This window comes from Armigeres subalbatus, chromosome 1 (genome assembly GCF_024139115.2).
Source record: "Armigeres subalbatus isolate Guangzhou_Male chromosome 1, GZ_Asu_2, whole genome shotgun sequence".
NCBI classification, from domain to species: domain Eukaryota; kingdom Metazoa; phylum Arthropoda; class Insecta; order Diptera; family Culicidae; genus Armigeres; species Armigeres subalbatus.
The window spans coordinates 299,571,730-299,591,646 of record NC_085139.1 but is presented as its reverse complement, the minus strand read 5'-3'; the positions used below and the strand labels follow the sequence as shown (position 1 = coordinate 299,591,646).

Here is a 19,917-nt window from a genome sequence, read left to right as displayed (position 1 = left end):
TGCACAGTTGATTTACTAAATGTGTATTTTACTTTCTGAAAATTATCTCCCTCATGGAATATCAAATCATGGTTATAATGTAAGCCTCTTGGCTGCTCAGAAGGAGTTATGGGTGGGAAATTGTCGAGCACTGGGTCGTTCAATTATATAGCACCGCTTTACCCACTGCCCCACTCTTCACTTACCTTTAGCAGGAGCAATGAAAGCTGAACAACCTTGCGGAGAAGGGGAAGCCAGCCGGTTCTCTTGACCAAGGTGGACTAAAATCGAGGAAAAGGTGTCTTCTCAAAGTGGACTACCAAGACCAAGGCTTGAATACCCCTTTCAGGTACGGAAGCGGAACAAGCAATACATATGCAATGAGGGAGTGCAGCTCTTAAATAACCTGACCACCAGTTTTCATCTTAACATTATTAATTTATTCGCCCCTTGGGCATTTTCAATGGAGAGACAATGGTGTACTTGCGCTTTTTACTGCAGATGGTGGTCGACGGCGATGATCTCGTTGGCTAGCATTGATGGCGGCGATGATGCTGACGATGACGAGGTTTTCCGGTCGCAATCCGGCGTGATCATGCTGCTTTCGGGCTTGGATGTTTCTAATGAGGTACCGGGAGTGCTTCGGACCTTCTCGGAAGTTTGTGGTTGGCTTGGTGGCGATGGGTAGACACGAAACTTTACCGTGGTGGCGGCCGCTGGAGGTGGCCGATTGCTCGGCGACGGTAGGCTTGCGGCTACGATCCAATCTGCGCGATGGTGGCCGGGAATTGAAATGGTTGGTTGCCTTTTCGTCGGGGTATGTAGGCCTGCGACCTAAATTGGCTCGATGGCGGATGGTGTCGGCGGTCGCCAAAGGATCTTCGTTTGGGAGGGCCTGCAACCACAATGGGCACGATGGCGGATGGTGACGGCGATTGCCCCAGCAATGTATATCGAGGTGATCGACTATACGAGCAGGTGGGCGCGATGTCGGCTTGGATTGGCGGTTGCCAATCGATTCCAGTCCCGTATTCACCTTGCCTTACCTCCGAACTGGCGCTATACCCGCCACTGGATTTAATCCGGCTTGATGGATGGCACTGCGGAGTATAATATCCGTCGGGTCTTGCCCGAGGACTCGAAAAGAAAGAAAAAGAAAAGGCCCGGAAGCAGACTCGGGCCTGTCCCGCAACAATTAATACACCAAATTGTCTCTCCATAGCGCGTTTCACACCACTCTCTCCATCTATCTTCAACAAATAATTTACCTTTTCTTCTAATAATTCACACCTATTGAAGTTGAACTTTCTTAGAGGTGCTATTGTTGTAATCACTATGCTAACAAAAGATACAATAGTTTACAATAAAATCACTCCGTACTATTTTCTTCAACTAACCGTACTATAGATTTAAGGTTTTACACTACTTTCACAATAGCACGCTATTTATCCTTAAGAGAGCACCAGTTCACTGCATAAGCATGCAAATTTTATTTTGTAATTTAATTTTAATTTAACTTTACGGCGCGCACTACTACTGTCTTTGTAGTTCAGACAGAAAGAAGACCTGACTCACCCTCGACGGTCTATTTACCTGACTTTTTTTTTAACTTTCTTTTGGTCCTATTTCGTTTTCCTTTTCTTACTATCTTACCAAAAACTGAAGAGTCATTCTCCAGTTTTTCGTAATGGTTGGCATCACTTCCGCGCAGGGTATTGATTGGGTCAACATCGTTACGGGTTGTTGTCCAGACTCAAACCGCGGAAAGTACAGTGAGGGTGGGCATTAATGAAACGAGGGCTGTATGTCTTTCCCGGTAGTGCCGAATCTTTTTATTTCGAACAGCTGGGATCGCCACCAGTAAGGCTGTCCTACTACTTTTATTAGGGACGGGCTGGGCGTTTGGTTCTTACTGGCGTGGGGGACGAGACATGGGGATGCTTGTGGAGGAGCTAACAAGCTACAAAATTGGGACCAACGGTTACAATAACTATGCAAAGTTTTCCGTTTACAGTGCAAACAATCTACTTATTCTACAATAGATCAACAGGTTTTGTCTTGTGTTTTGTTATTTTTAAATTTTGCATCAGATTAACTGATTTTAAGATAAATAAAGTGCTTAAGACATAAATTGGCCATTTCGTTCCATTACAAATTTACAACACCGCCTGAATAAAAACGTTCCTTTTGAGGTTCTTATTTATGTAATAATTTGTGTTAAACAGAGAAACATTCATTCAAAAAGTGAACAAAGATTTGCTTATCTCTTCCATCTAACACATTTGGTAAGAAAGTATTAAGCTAATGTAAATCCAGACAACAGACAATTAAACTGGCTGTTGTCTTGATTTTATATCTGCTAACATTGTAATCCCTTTCTTTTGCCAAAAACAAAAGTCTGACAAGCAAAAAACCTCCATCCATGATCTTAAATACTACGACTCAGAAATTATATGAACATTATATCTACATTCTTCAAACAAGTTCCGTTCGACAGTATAAAGCAGAATAGGTCCCACTTGCCCCATTTGAAGGGGTAAGTGGGTCCCACAGGTAAATTTATTTAAGTCACTACCAATATTTTTGTAACTGAATAAATGGCTTTCAACACGTCTACACTTCAACAACGGAAGCATATAAAGATGTCTCCGTGGTTAATGTCCTGAAATACCCTGTTTTCTAAGTATGCTTTAGCGATTTTGCTGAACTAGCGTTTTTTTAGGTCCCACTTGCCCCGGGGTACCTTATATTTTCATATCATATTATTTGTTAGAATTATATTTTCAATATTAAAGTAAATTTGTTTCAAATACCATACGTTTTATTTCATAATTTATAAAAAATATTATTCCATGTATGGTAGAAAATCGGAAATATGTTTTCAATAAAATTAAAATAGGTATCTGCAGTTATCAGACGTCGCATCTTATTTAGATTAGTGCGCATGATAGTGCATCTATGCGTGCATGATGCGCACTACTAATAACATAATTCGAATTGTCGCGAGTGGTCAATCGCGCGGTCCGGTTTGGTGGCAGCGCGACAATATTAGATTAATACGTAACGCATACAAAGTGAAATTATAAACACTTCCGAAGGAAGGGTTAAAAAAATGATTTTCGTACGGTCAAATTGACGAATAATATGCAATAAGGGTGGGTGTACCAATTGACGCCATACATAAGAACAACTGTTTTTTAAAAATAAGTAAAAGGCATGTGGGTCGAATTTATATATCGATCGAAAGGTTTTACTTCCTGCTCCTTAGAACAGCTGTGAAAGCCACAATAAAATTTGTTATAATCCTCACAAGTTGTGGCACTATTCTTAATTTTGGTTCCCTATTTGGCAAATCCGAGGGACGTCAAAAATTAAGCAAAATCAATTTTTACAATTATGCTTTGCTTGTTTTGGAGGTGATCAAAGGTCTTATTGTATCATATGAATATGCTTTATCGATCTGAACTTGTTTTATAGTGATTTGATTGGCCATTTCGCATATAAAGCACTAGTGCGACAACTGGTGCTATGGCCACGACTTGTACATCTAGCCTAATTGTATTGCATTACAGCCGCAAACAGATATGGAAAAACACGCTTTTCTATTTTGAAGACAGAAATTGATTTAAAAAAATATTTTCGTTATGTAGGGTATCTGTTCCTATATCAATAACAATAAGGCAATGCGCATATGAAATGCATTGATTTCTCACCCAATAATCAAGAAAAATGAGAATAATTATGCTCGGCTCATGTAATTTTTAATTGAAACCATTTTGGTAACTACAAAATGAAATTTTCATCACATTATAGAAGTATTTAGCTAAAAAACATCATCACCGCCATGCACCTATTTCAATAACATTCAAAAATAGTTAATCCTATGCCTGTACCTATATCAATAATACTGTTTTCAACATAAAATACGCACACTATTACTTGTGTGTGTACGTAACGATATGATTGCAGTGATGCCGAATTCTTCAATGTTTTGTATTTGAGTTGAAATATAATTACAAATTTGCTGTTTTTGTTGCAGTTTTCCATCTTATCCGTTAAATTTTGTGTTTGTCATAATTTATCTTTTCGACATCATTTATTTTACAAACATAAGAGTTGAATTTCACAGTGAAAGTTCATTCAGGTGACTCGGGGAGGCACTAAACACCGTGTTATTTTTCCTATCTTTTGTCTCTTTCTAGCATTGTCACCTCGTAACTTTGGAGCGGCGTATTTTGGTTTTCAGTTGATTAATGAAACTGTAAATGTATCAGCATGTAGAACGCGAGTAAGCACGCGCCGGTGATACTTTTTCAAAATCATATTTGTTGTAGATAATTAATTAAGCATTCAATGATGAAAATGATGACTATTTGATGATTGTTCGTGCTTCCCGTGTCACCTTCAAGCGCATTGAAATAAAAATCTAAGTCGGCAACCCTTGAGAGTACTGCAAGCCATGTAAACAGTTTGGAATACGGACCAGGATAATTAGATGTTGTTCGAAATAAACCTATATCAAACTACTAGCTTTATGTACCCGGCCTTGCTCGGAATTGCCAGTTTGGTTTGCAGTTTTCTTTTACAATCGGAAAATGATAAAACCAATTGATCAACAGGGTAGTTGTGTTTACTTATTCATACTTTATCATTTGATTAAAAGAAGGCTTTTGGAAACATTGACTGATTTTGAAGAAGGGATCGTGGGTTTGAAAGTTCTTATTCCGGGAAAACGTCTATTTCTAAAGAAGGAAAAACATTCATCGATGCCATATTCGGGCAACGCATATTTTTAAAGAAGGGATCACACCCACCATTGCCTTATTCCGGGCAAATGCCTACTTTAGAAGAAGCAATCACATCCACCATTCAGCTTAATCATTGCTTTTCACTGGGCATACCATTATTCCGATGAACAACAACACCCAATCCCAATCCCCCCCCCCCCCCCCACCCATCCCATTCCAAAAGTCCCTTCCAGCCTCTCTATAATAGTTTCCTTTGGGTAGGGATTACGTGCTTACGTGTTTGGTTTGAATTGACCCATGCGATAAAAAGGTATACTAAACTGTTCGTTTAATGAATATACCCTCTTTCTCATTTAGCTATGGCACTCATACCCAGTCTGATATAGTCTTCCTTAGACAGATAATATGGGTTCCAAATTTGGTGGACATCGATAAATGGGTTCAGAAGTCATGCTGAATTGATCGATAACTAAACAATACCCCTTCTCCCACACCCTCCCCTTTTTTAAAATTACTTAACCACATCCACTAAAATCGCTTCCTTAGGACAGACAATATTTGATACAAATTTGGTTCAAATCGGTCATGAGGCTCAGGATTTACATTGAGTTGATCGATTGCTAAACAATACCCCTCCCCCATACCCTCCCTCTATTGTAAAGAACACCCCTCCTCCCACACCCTCCCTCTTTTCCAAAGAGCATGCCTAACCCTTCTATCGTCCCCTTCTTAAGATAAAGAATTTGTGTTCCAAATTTGGTCGAAATCGGCCAAGGGGTTCAGAGTTTACACTGCGTTGACCGATAATTAAGCAATACCCCTCTCCCCATACCCACCCCTTTTTCAAAGAGCATACTTAACCTCCCTATCGTTCCCTCTGTAAGATAAAGGATTTGTGTTTCAAATTCGGTTGAAATCGGCCAAGGGGTTCAGAATTTACACTGAGCTGACCGATAACTAAGAAATACCCCTCCCCCACACCCCTTCCCTTTTCCAAAGAGCATGCTTAACCCCCGATCGTCCCCTTCTTAAGAGAAGGAAATTGTGTTCCAAATTTGGTCGAAATCGGCCAAGGGGTTCAGAATCTAAACTGCGTTGATCAATAGTTAAGCAATACCCCTCCCCCCATACCCTCCTCCTTTTCCAAAGAGCACGCTTAACCCCCCTATCGTTCCCTCTGTAAGATAAAGAGTTTGTGTTTCAAATTCGGTTGAAATCGGCCAAGAGGTTCAGAGTTTACACTGCGTTGATCGATAACTAAGCAATACCCCTCCGCCCATACCCTCCCCCTTTTCCAAAGAGCATGCTCAACCCCCCTATCGTCCCATCCTTAAGATAAAGAATTTGTGTTCAAAATTTGGTTGAAATCGGCCAAGGGGTTCAGAATTTACACTGAGTTGATCGATAACTAAGCAATACCCCTCCCCCACACCCTCCCCCTTTTCCAAAGAGCATGCTTAACCCCCTATCGTCCCCTTTTTAAGATAAGGAATTTGTGTTTCAAATTTGGTCGAATTCGGCCAAGGGGTTCAGAATTTAAACTGCGTAGATCGATAATTAAGCAATACCCCTCCCCCCATACCCTCCCCCTTTTCCAAAATGCATGCTCGACCCGTCTCCACCTTAAGATAAAGAATTTGTGTTCTAAATTTGGTTGAAATCGGCCAAGGGGTTCAGAATTTACACTGAGTTGACCGATAACTAAGCAATACCCCTCCCCCCCCCACCCCCCCCCTTTTCCAAAGAGCATGCCTAACCCCCCTATCGTCGTCTCCTCAAGTTAAAGAAAGTGTGTTCCAAATTTGGTTAAAATCGGTAAATGGTTTCAGAAGTTATGCTGGAACATACATACAAACATACATACAAACATACAAACATTGAGTTTTATATATATAGATAGATAGATAGATAGATAGAAGGAAATCGCGTTGGTTTTTAAAATATAATTATATTCATAGTGAAAATGTGATGTGCTTTATGTGCTGTGAAGTGAATTTTGAAGAGATAGAATTGTTTTAGCTTGAAATTGAGTGGAAAACAACGGCGTGAAAACAGATGAATCTGCTAGTAGCAATGGAGCAGTGCATCAAACCATCAGTTCAGAGGTAGGAAAATGAAAATAAAAGTGCTTTATGATTTTATCTTTTAATTATCTGATTCTTGTGAATTTAAACATTACTTAAACAAAATCTTGAATATTATTCCAAACATTCAAGAATGTGTTCCATCCATTGTGTACATACGATGTGAGCAATTGTAAATAAATTGATTTTTTATTTGGTTTATCGACGGTTGGGATTAATATACGGGCTGTTATTAATATGGGAACAGATACCCTATAAGTGCCACACCATGCGTCTCCATTCGTTCACATGGCATGTTTAAATTAAACTCATCGTATTTCAAGTTTATGCTCACAAGTAGAATCATAGATTCATAGATATACTTTTTTGAGAACAGAGAGGTTCCCCCATACCTACGCGACGCGACTGTCACTGTTGCTGGTCGGCTGCGGTTATCTGTCCTGATGGTATAGAGATGTCAATAGATCTTCGTAGGCACTGATTCAGCGATAGAATCGCGACGCAGTCGCCTAGCAACAGCGACAATCCCTTCGTGTTCTAGGGGGAGCCCCAGGCGTTTTCTCCTAAAATATCCGGATGCTGCAAATAAATTTCAAATATGCGCATTGAATCATCATGCGAGACACTTCAACAAAACAGCAAATTCAAGCGACGAACCTGATTATCGGTGAAGTTTTGCAAAACACTCCGCATAAAGGACTCATCTTGATTAGGATTACTGTTCCGGTTTATCATCTATTAGCTTCCATATTCAAACTATCAAAAACTGCATACGGATTTGTTAGATTTCGGATGAATTCGACATCTGTTGTTGGGTCTATTGGGGGGTAAAATCACGATAAATGGTATAAACATATATTGAACAAATGCAATGTACTAAATAAAACACAACTCACATTAAATTGCTCCAAATATTTCAATATATTTTAAGGTTTATTTTTTCTTTCTACCGGCGTCTTCTGTTTGCATCCGGCTAGTAACAACATACACAACATTGGTTTTGTATGCAAATGATTTTTTTTTCTTGGTTTTCAAACATTATCATCAAGATTAAGTGTGTAGGTTGACAGCTTTACGTTAGTAACAGGACACTTTTTACGTTTAGCTTTAACTCTTCGTAAGGCATCTTTGGCCAGAACAAATCGGGTGTCGTCAAAATTGTGGTTTCAAAATCTGTCTTGTCGGGTTATTCTTACGTAGTAGTTTGCTTTAGATTGGATTTTAGTAATCTTTAAATTTTTGGTCAATGTTCTGAATTGGACTAATCTCATACGTAGATTTTACTTTTTGGTTTAATGAGTCAATTCAATGAAATTACAACAAGAATACTAAACGCTAATGAATAATAACAGTCTCGTAACGAAAATTCAACGAATTTTTTTTAGTTATTGAACTAATTTATGAAAGATAGATTATGTTATTCTTGACAACGAAAATTTCTTAACATCTGAATGATTTCTTTGTACAAAGTTTTAGAAACTAGTTTACGGATTATCATGAAATAGTAAGTAATCGAAACAGTTTCCAATAAATTTTGCTACAGATAGTTACCATTTATTCAAACCTTGTTGGTTACTAAACACGAGTTTTTTTCAAATGTTTTTTTTTCTGTGTTTCTTCATGATTCCTTCTACTTTTCTCCGTTTATCACAACCGCATACCCACTAATCGATCTCGTTCAAATGTTTTCGTTTCGCAGTTCAAAGTTTCTCCCCAAAGTCTTAACCTACTGCCCTAAACTACTAGAAAACAATCAATGGAAATTTAACAGGGAGTCAGGGGTCTGTTCTTTTATTTTTTTTTCTGTTTATTAACGGTTACAAAAATTGTTCGTGTGTTGGTGTGAGTGTTCTTACGACTATTGGCAGTATTCTTCTCAGTTGACAATGTATGTATATTTATAAAATGTGAGGAATTTTAAGACTGATTTCGCTCAAAATGGTGTTTGTTCCAAATGGTGCTATATTCCGAATTAGTTCAAGTTCGCTTTTAGATAATTTGTTTTATTGATCTACGTCATCTTTTTCATAATCGAAATACTGGTTCTATTGCTTGGGATGATATATTTCGTTTCAATTCCGACTGTGGTGTCATTTGAGAGGAAGTGATTGGACAGAAAAAGTGCGATCCAGCGCATTGAAAATTAATGGAAATATGGAATGAGGAAAAGTGCCTTTGGTATTGTGTAGATTCGCAACTAATTGCATTTTGTTAAAGATTACTTCACATGGCTGAATAAAAAACGCCACAAAATTTATCTGAATAAATAAAACTTAAATTGGTGGTTTGTTTAGCATAATTTAATTCATGAATGGATCAAACGTTTTGTAATCTTTCTTTTATTTCTTGCAACAGAAATTCGGGGCTGGGTCGGCCACTCTCTACGTAGGGGTGGAAACGAAATCTGTAAACAAGCATTAGACTGGAACCCAGCGGGACATCGCAGCAAAAGCAGACCCAGAGGCTCATGGCGGAGAAGCCTCAATAAAGAAATAAAAGAAGTCGACCGAAATCTAACCTGGCAACAGGTTAAAGCGATAGCCGGGCAACGCTCAGTATGTCGGCCCTTTTCACCACCGGAGGTGTACAGGATCCATAAGTAAGTAAGTAAGTTTTATTTCTTTGACCCAACTGTTCATAAAGGAAAAAAATGGGAATAATTAAAGAAAGTAATATAAAGCGTTATAATGCAATTTATATGAATAAAACAAAATTAAAAAAAATCCTTCTGACGTTTCTACTAGATCAACTTTTCTCTTAGCTGGTCTCGTTCTTTATTCATTATTTCTGAAGAAGTATTGGGCACATTTTTGAGAAAAAAAACAGTGATGAAACTGTTCATGCGCGGTATAATTGTACAATTTTCGTTCATATGAAAGTGACTGTTCTTGTTGAGGACAAGCCTCCCGGAATCCAAAACTAAATTCCCTCGTGTTTTCAATGGCACCGTATTCAATACGGAAGCAACGCACATCTGTCGTTTTAATTATTTCACGCACCCTCCGGTGCGATGTAGTAAAGCCAAATATTGCTTTTTGCATTCATATTTTTCGTTTCCTCACTTAAAATATTGACTTAGCTCATTTTGCAGTCAAAATCTTCCATCGTTTTGGTCGATAGTTGCTACCATAGCAACCTTCATAGCCTTGAATGTCCAAATAACAAATCATAGCAGCCATAATTTTTTACCGACTTTGAACATGAGTAAAATTTTCTTTATCTTCTTTTATCGTAAGTTATATTTTGAATTGAATTGACGCAATTACAACACTAGTAGGTAGTACTGTTTATTTCTTTTAAAAAAAATCAGAAGGTGACAATTTGACCATAAGTATCAAGCCTGAAGTTCCTCAGAAAAAGAGTCCGAAGCTATCGGATATGATGCGGCAAATGTCCCAGCAAAACAGCCAGCTGTTGATCCTTTTTGAACATATCATCGGAAACTAGTGCTTCAGTGAAAATTCTGGAATCCCTTGCGTCAAACGTAAAGGAAAAGGAATGCTACTTCGGCCCGGGAAACGAATTGACGTTCGACGTGCCAGTGCATGAAAAATCGAATTATCTCTTGTCATCAGTACTAGAATTTCTCATTTTCAATGGGAGATGTCACGCGATGTTTACATATCTGCCTCTTTCAATATCTATAGAAACGGCAAGGATGAATGGCATGCTACAAAAATCTCAAACAATATTTGTCCCGTGAAAGGTTTGAAAGTGTGCAATATCCGCTTTATTTTTGTGTTCATTAGCACGTTCAACTCGGTGAATTGAAGGAATATGATTAGCTTATCGACTTATCACTATTCTTTGCATATATCTATTAAATTAATTTTGAAATTTTATTTTTAAAACAAAGCACAACATTCTTTCATGACTGCCTTTCATGCGAATTTGATCAAAGAACCCACGATTCTTTCATTTGGTCGCCTGAAATAGAAAAAGGCGCTCTCTGTCTTATGACGATCACGACCTTTTACAGTACTGCTTGTCATCCCACCTACGCGATTTCGACGACGCTGTGGACAAGCTGAAGCAAATTTTCGGTCAACAAAAATCCCTGTTCAGCAAGCGCTACGACTGTCTCAAGCTGGAGAAGAATGAAGCCGACGATTTTGTTTCGTACGCCGATATAGTCAACCGGCAATGTGCAGATTTCGAGCTGCAGAAACTAACTCTGAATCAATTCAAGAGTTTAGTTTTCGTCTGCGGTCTCAAATCAGCGAAAGACGCCGTCGTCAGAACATGGCTTCTAGCAAAACTCGAATCGGACCAAGCTGACACCATCAACCTGGAAGGGCTGGTCACCGAGTGCCAATGACTGTCGAATCTGATGCATGACACGGCGTTGGTCGAGAAGAAACTTACATCTTCAACGGAGCAGTTCGGCACACAAAGCAGCTGAACAACCAGGCAAATGATAACAGTGTATTGATTTAAACACAAATGAATTACTTTCACTCAAATCCGCCCTTGCGTGGAAGAAGTCAAAAGTAAGTAAAATACGAAAAAATACGATAGAAAACTGGAGATAAAAAAATTCATAGGGTGGGTGTACCAATAGTCGCCATACACAAAAACAACTATTTAAAAAAAAAATAAGTAAGAGGCATGTGGGTGGACTTTATATAAAGCTCGATCCACTTAGTATTTGGCCGTTTCTTTCCAATAACTGCAGCGCCTCTGGTGGCCGTACTGGGAAGTAAAATACATCACATCGTTGCGGAAGGTTTGATTATTTTATGGTGAAAGTTTCATCAATATTGATTCTCACGTTCAAAAGTTATCGAAAATGGAACGCGAGAGATGGGAACAAATTTTGCACACTCACGTTGGAAATCCAACATGGTCAGGAGGAATGATTTCAAAGTATCTAAAATTGCCGAAATCGACTGTGAAAACTGTCAAATATTATCGGGTAACACTATTGCTGGATCGCGTAGAACAAAACAATCCTAGAAGTGGAACATACGACCAGAAACTACAAGTGATAGTCAGCAGAGCAGTTCGGAACCGTTTTTGGGATTTCCTTGCGTGATTTAGCGAAAAGGTTCACTGCGCTGTACAGCACAGCTCAAATAACCTGTCGGCGCGTAGATTTAAAGTCGTATGATGTCCGTAAGCGTCCCAACAGGACCCTGAAACAGAACCTGGTTGCCAAACATTGCACAAGAATGCTGGTCGAGCAAGTTCTGTCGAAATACAATTGATGTATTTTGATGGGGATTTAAATCGACTTTGAGTTCCCGGGACACAAGTATTACCTTGCCAAACGGAAGGATAATGCTCCAGGAAAATTCAAATATGTCTATGCAGGCAAGATTGCCCACAAATTGATGGTAAGTCAAAGCATCTGCAGTTGAGAAAAGAAAACTAAAGTTTTCATCACTGGAGGGGTGACTGGCAGTCGTAGAAGAGTGATACGTGGCAACATGTTTATTTATCCGCTGGAAAAGAGGGGATTGACAGCAAGTGTGTGTTCAAGGTAAAGAGGAACAGTGAAGGTGAGGTAGAGCGGTATAAAGCTAGGCTGGTTGGTCGTGGCTTTACGCAGCGGTCGGGATTTGACTATACCGACACCCTTTTGTCCTGTGGCAAAAATGGCATTCTTCTGGTGTAAGCAAATCTCAATTAGGCACAAAGTGACTTCATCACCGTGCAACAAACATACAAAAATCCATGACATATCTTTTTCCGAATTCTTACGAATCAGCTTAGCAACATCTGGTAATGCTCTATCCAAGTGACAATCAACAAATCATTGCACCCTGCTGATTGCGATGTACCCAATAGACCCAAGCAAGCAGAAGGTCGAATTATGAATTTGTGCACAGTGCACATGTGGTACTTATGTTCAGTAAAAAACAAATCAATGCTGATTGGTCGAAGCTAGCACCGCCTCCCTCTTTATGTATCCCTTTCGTAGAGTAGACTTTGGGCTAATTAACTCGTAAGTTAAAATTTGAATAAAATAGATTCATTCTTAATTCTCAACTGAACGAAGTACCACGTGGTCATAATTCGGCTCCATGATGACATCCAGCATGTTACACTGGCTCTGACAAATCAGAAAGACTGGCGCGTCACGAGGTAGTCGTCAAGTGTGCTTTCTTGAACGGCTCGCTTGATGAGGAAACTTTCATGTGTCAACCCGCTGGGTTTGAGAGGGGGAAGAATCGTGTTTGCAGGCTCATTAAGGTCATTTACGGTCTGAAGCAAGCTTCTCGCAATTGTGACCAGCGGTTTCACGACTTTATGTGCAAACTGAGGTGCACAAGCAGCGAGTATGACTTCTGGCTTTATCAGTGGTCGTGAGATGGAGTCGTCGTACTATGTAGTCGATATTTCTGTGGATGATATTTTTATCCTGAGTTAATTCTCTGCAAGCGATTGAGGTCATCAAGAAGCGATTTTCAACTGAGTTCGAGATGACGGAAATTCAGGAGGTGAAAAGTTTTCTGGAGTTGAATATTCAGCGAGACAAACAAGTGGGAACGATGACTATCGATCAGCGTGTATACATCCAGAGCGGTTTGGTATGGAGGAGTGCAAGCCTTCGCCCATTCCCATGGAGCCGTACCAGAAACTGATCAAAGGCACTAAGGAACATACTACGGATAACTTTACTTACTTATGGATCCTGTACACCTCCGGTGGTGCAAAGGGCCAACTTGAAAGATCTCCATCCTGAGCGTTGCCCGGCTATCGCTTTAACCTGTTGCCAGGTTAGATTTCGGTCGACTTCTTTTATTTCTTTATTGAGGCTTCGTCGCCATGATCCTCTGGGTCTGCCTCTGCTGCGATGTCCCGCTGGATTCCAGTATAATGCTTGTTTACAGATTTTGTTTCCGCCCCTACGTAGAGTGTGGCCGACCCAGCCCCACTTCCGATCCCGAATTTCTGTTGGTATCGGCCTCTGGTGACAACGACGATGGAGCTCGTTGTTTGAGATCCAGTTGTGAGGCCCCCATGCCCGAATTATATACCGCAGGCATCTGTTAATGAACACCTGCAGCCGTTGAGTGTTCTCCACTGATACACACCATGTTTCGCTGGCGTATAACAGCACAGATTTCACGTTAGAGTTGAAAATTCGTATTTTGGTTCGTTCACTTATCTGCCTGTTTTTCCAGATATTTCTTAAACTCGCAAAGGCAGCCCTTGCTTTCTTGATCCGTGCGCCTATGTCGATCTTGGTACCGCCGTCTGACGCCATTTGGCTACCAAGATATTGGAAGCTTTCAACATTCTCCACTAGTTGCCCGGCTACTGTGAAACTGGAAGGAGTCACCGTGTTTACATCCAACGATTTGGTTTTGTTGACGTTGATGACTAAACCTGCCGAAGAGGAGCGCTCGGCAAGGTCGTTGAGCTTACTCTACATATCAGAGCGCCGTTGCGCGAGGAGTGCAACATCATCCGCCAATTCGAAGTCATTTAGGTGCTCCATGGTTATAGGCTGCCATAACAGCCCGCGGTTTGGTTCACGGTCAATCGCATCTATCAGAATCTCGTCGATTACGATGAGGAACAGTAACGGTGATAGAATACATCCTTGCCTCACACCAACTACGACCCGGATAGGGTCGGACAGGACCCCATTGTGCAGCACTCTACACGAAAAGGCCTCGTACTGTGCTTCGATGGGGCCGATGATTTTCTCAGGAACCCCGTCTGGTCTCAGGGCGCCCCACATATTCTCGTGATTGAGACGGTCGAAAGCTTTTTCGTAGTCAATGAATACCAAGTAAAGGGACTCTTGGAATTCGTTGACCTGCTCCAGAATGATGCGGAGCGTGACAATATGGTCCACACAGGATCTTCCGGCACGGAGTCCGGTTTGCTGCCGCCGGAGAGTTGCATCGATCTTCTCCTGAATCCGGGCTAGAATAATTTTGCACAGAACTTTGAGAACGGTACACAGCAACATAATGCCTCGCCAGTTATCGCATACAGTCAGGTCACCTTTTTTGTGCACCTTCACTAAGATACCTTGCATCCAGTCGACCGGGAAAGCTGCGGTGTCCCAGATATTACGAAATAAACGATGCAGAAGTTGAGAAGGATGTCATGGGGTCAGCTTTGAGCATTTCGGCTGGTATGCGGTCGACCCCTGGGGATTTATTCGATTTCATGCTTTGGATGGCTGTTTGAACGCGTGTTATACGTTGGATCCTAGGCAGATCATGCCGAGGTGGTGATGGCCTGGCTGACACTTGAAAAAGTTGTTCGAAGTGCTCGAACCAGCGTTTCAGCTGGTCAGTTGAGTCGGTCAATAACTGATCATTCGCGTCTTTCACAGGCATCGTTGCATTCATCTTCGCCCCGCTTAAGCGTCGTGAGATATTGTAGAGGAGGCGAATGTCCCCGGTTGTGGCGGCTCTCTCTCCTTCGTCAGCCAGAGAGTCTGCCCACGCTCGCTTGTCCCATAGACATGAGCGTTTTACTTCCTTCTCAAGAGTCGCGTATCGTTGACGGGCTAAGACTTTGGCTTCTCTTCGCTCCTCTATCTTTCTCCAGGTCTCATCGGTGATCCATTGTTTTCTCTGGGTGCGTAGTTCTACGGTGGGCAGCGTAGTTCGCCTTCGCGCGGTGCTCGCTGGAAACGATAGCGTATCAACGGCAGTTGAAGGGCTAGGCGGCTAAATGGACTACAACGAAGGGAGCGCTGGTTAGCGCATTGAGACTTAGACTGCCAGTTAAGTCTCAAGTACGGTTCTGGCATGCGCGTTAAAGGTTGTGTGTTTTGGTATATTGTTATATTGCGTATTGCGAGGGCTGACAGCCGAGTCATTCTACTCCCTTAGTAGAGCCGGGTGAAACCGACTCGAAACGGCGGGTGGGCTAATGGCAAGGCTGCCTTCCGTCCCATAAAACCGTGGCGGGCCTTGTGGCATGCTGTCCAATCCTGCTGCCTGGGTGTTGACCAGACAGAAGTAGGCTCAGATGAACTCCCCGACTAACGCCGATCTGGCTCTGAACACGAGAGTGTCAACCCACGCATGGCCTTTCTGCTTGCTCGCAAGCATAGACAACCATGAGATCACAGAGGCGACTACTTCAGTAGGATTCGATGGCAGCTGCAACGGGGACCCATAAGCTATGTCAAGTACTCCAGTTTTCAGAGGTAAGGGCACCGTAGGCGCAGCGGGAGATCCCTTCGCAAGTATGGGTCTAGCGAGGTCTCCTCCCACTAGGGAGGAGACCGGTGTTAAGGCAGTAGCTAGTTTGCACGGGACTAGCACTACCCCAGCGGGAGGGGTTGACAGTCAGAGCGATGATCAGGCAGTCAACACACCAGGCGAGCCTCTAACCGGTATCCGGTAAGTCGCCAAGCAGCTCGAGGAGATCATCGAGTTCACGAGCGGTCGAAACAATATCAGCAAGGATCTGAAACAGAAACTACTGGTACTTTGACAATCGGTTCAAGCGGTAAAACGCGAACATGGCACGCTTACCAGGAGGGAGGTTGGCGAGAAGGGGCGAGAAGGGGAGACACGTACTCCGGCAGAACCCTTCTCCTTCCTTAGAGGGAAGGTCTCGACGCAAGAGGTGATTGGCACCACCTCGAGTGTCGGCGAGGGAGAGACTGCGGCGCGCTCCAAAAGCGCCCGGCAGCAGTCAGAGGGTCGGTCCGGTAACGTTAAGCGGCGCCTAACTGTTACGGACAGCGGTACGGTCGAGTTCGATAGGACGCCCGATCGTCGAGAGAGGGCACCCAATCAGACGAAACCACGAGGGAAGGGCAACGGTGCGGCCCAGGCTACTAAACCCCGGTCGTACACACGCACCTGTCGAAGGTGTCACCATAGCTAAGATCAACGGGGTGTTCTATTGTAGCTGCTATGCCCCACCACGGTGGCCAACAGAGCAATTCACCCGGATGGTCGATAGGCTATCGTCCGACCTTGTAGGTCGGAAGCCGGTTGTCATAGCGGGGGATTTCAATGCTTGGGCGGTGGAGTGGGGAAGCCGCTGCACCAATCAGAGATGTCAAGCTTTGCTAGAGGCTCTAGCAAAGTTGGAGGTTGTGTTAGCCAATGACGGCTCAACCAGCACTTCCCGTAGGAATGGGGTGGAGTCGTTCAATGATGCTACGTTCTGTAGCACCGGCCTAGCCGGGGGACTGAACTGGAGGGTCGATGAGGGCTACACCCACAGCGATCACCTAGCCATCCGCTACGTGATTAGCTGTGGTGTGCAGCAACCGAGGTTGAGGAATCCCCGTCAGGTCCGTGGGTGGAAGGCCCAAAGCTTCGACAGCGAAGTTTTCACCGCGGCGCTGGGACTGGAGGGTAACACCGACAGTCTTACAGGGGACGCACTGACAGCTGTCCTGTCACGTGCATGCGATGCCAGCATGCAGAGGAGGGCACCACCGAGGAACGGTAGACCTCCAGCATACTGGTGGAGTGCAGCAATCGCAGACCTTCGGTCAACCTGCCTTAGGGCTAGGCGAAGGATGCAGAGAGCTCGCTCTGAGCATCTAAGCAATGAACGCCGCTTGACGTTCAAAGCTGCGAAGTTGGCCCTTAACAAGGCCATCAGTAGTAGTAAGAGAAAGTGTTTTGACAACCTATGCCTGAACGCCAATGCTAATCCTTGGGGCGATGCATACAGGATAGTAATGGCGAAGAACAGAGGGGGGATTGCGCCTCCCGAACGGTCGCCGGAAAGGTTGAATCGCATTATCGAGGTTCTCTTCCCGTCCCATGCCTCAGTCCTCAGTCCGCAGAACGCGAGCGCTGAAGTAGCTGAAGTGGCAGCGGTGACGAACGAAGAGTTGCTTGCGGTGGCCCGAACCCTTGATACGAACAAAGCTCCGGGGCCCGACGGAGTGCCAAACCTCGCTCTGAAGGCAGCGATCATGGCTAACCCTGACATGTTCAGGACAGCCATGCAGAGATGCCTCGACGAGCGCAGTTTCCCCGATAGGTGGAACAGACAGAAGCTGGTGCTGTTGCCGAAGCCCAGGAAACCACCAGGTGACCCATCGGCGTACAGACCAATCTGCCTACTGGACACCACAGGGAAGTTGCTTGAGAGGATTATCCTGAACAGGCTGACCCCGTACACCCACCCTAGCAGCACACATGTCCCACATAGGTTACTGCAACTCTTATGTGACCAGATTTAGTCACAACCAAGTTGCTGCAACCATTTTTGTCAGACTTGTGTTGCTCGGGCAAGGTACGAATGGCCTGTCAAGCAATCAATTTGGGTTTCGTAAGGGTAGGTCCATGGTGGATGCTATGAACTCGGTTGTGACGCTCGACGTCAAGAACGCATTCAACAGCGCAAGCTGGGATGCCATCGCACTCTTGTTACTCCAGTTGGGCATTCCGGTGGGCCTGTACAACATTTTGGGAAGCTATTTACAGAATCGCGTACTCTTATGCAACGTACACATCAGTCAAGCAGTTTGACGAACATTGACTCCGCCCCCAGGAGAACGCTTCGGTTGCTGCTTTGTTTGAACGTGTGTGAAGTTGTTCGACCAACCATTTGACAGTTGGCGGCTCGGTTGGAAAAAATTAAAACGGTTTGATTTTGGTTTGAGTCGTCGGGGGTGGAGTCAAGGTTTGCCGAACATGTTTGAGCATTTGTAGTGAAGTTGCACAAACCCCCATATATTTGTTGATGGTTGGTGCTCAAGTTGGCGCTACGGTCGTTCGTGTATGATATTGTTGGTCGAATAAATTGATTGTTCGTGCCGCTGTTGGTAAAACTTGATGGATGTTTGAATAAACGAGAGGTGGAGTCAATGTTGGTCAAACTGCTTGACCATGTGTACGTTCCATTATACGAGACCGATGAAGGGGAGGATAGTGCTTCTATCACCGCGGGAGTCCCTCAAGGATCTATCCTGGGCCCGGTGCTATGGAACACTATGTGCGACAGTGTTTTAAGACTGAAGTTCCCCCCAGGTGTTAAGATCGTTGGCTTCACTGACGACATAACGCTGGAGGCTGGAGGACGGCGACCCACGCGATCACTATAGTAGAGGAATGGATGAGCTCAAGGCAGCTGGGGCTAGCTCATCATAAAACGGAGTTGGTTGTTGTTAACAACCGTAAGTCGGTACAGGAGGCTGTGGTTCGCGTGGGCAATTGTGAGATCATTTCCAAGCGGAAGGTGAAGCTCCTCGGGGTGCTGATCGACGATAGACTGAACTTCGGCAGTCACGTAAATTACGCCTGCAGGAGAGCTTCGACAGCTATTGCGGCATTATCCAGGATGATGTCCAATAACTCGGGGGTGCGCTCCAGCAGACGCAGGTTATTAGCTGTGGTTGCAGTATCTATCCTTAGATACGGCGGCCCAGCTTGGGCCTCGGCGCTTAGCGTCGAACGTAACCTGCAGAAGCTGGAGAGTGTACACAGGCTAGCGCGCCTCAGAGTGATAAGTGCCTACCGCACGGTATCACGGGATGCAGCTTGTGTGATTGCGTGTATGTTACCCATTGGACTAGTCATACGGGAAGACGAGGAGAGTTTCGAAATGCGCGGAACCAGAGGAGCCCGTTAAGCCAGTAGAGTCACCTCGGCTATCAAGTGGGAACGGGACTGGGATAACTCTTCTAAGGGTAGGTGGACCCATCGGCTGATACCTAGTGTATCAAGATGGGTTAAAAGGAGGCATGGGGAAGTTCACATCCATCTGACTCAGTTCCTGACAGGCCATGGCTGCTTAAGGTGGTATCTACATAGGTTTTGGCATACGGACTCTCCCGTCTGCGCGGACTGCCCAGGGGTCGACGAAACTGCCGAGCACGTACTATTTGTATGTTCTTGTTTCGTCGATGTGAGGAGCGGAATGTTTGAGGTGTGCGGGAGGGATAATCTTATCCAGAGAATGTGTCAAGAGGTTGAAAAGTGGAACGCGGTCTCGGCCGCTACCACTCAGATTGCTAGCATCTTGCAGCGCAATTGGCGTGCCGAGCAGCAGTCGGATAGCGCCAACTAGTGGGTAGCTAGTCTGGAGGGTTAGGTACTAGCGGGTAGTTACCCGAGAAGCACAATTTAGACTGATTTAGTTGCAGCGACTTATATATGACTGAATTTGGTCACACTTAGGTCACAGTAACTCGTTCATGATAAGTGTGGTGC

General features: G+C 43.6%; 1 long non-coding RNA gene across 1 annotated transcript; it reads right to left on the bottom strand.

Moving 5' to 3' along the window:
* Positions 1-396: 396 nt before the first annotated feature.
* LOC134216323 (uncharacterized) lies at positions 397-1,609 on the bottom strand. The gene is made up of 2 exons (XR_009980617.1): positions 1,248-1,609; positions 397-1,160 (listed from the first exon to the last, which is right to left on the bottom strand). It is a non-coding gene; the product is annotated as an uncharacterized LOC134216323 (long non-coding RNA).
* Between the last annotated feature and the right edge of the window lie 18,308 nt (positions 1,610-19,917).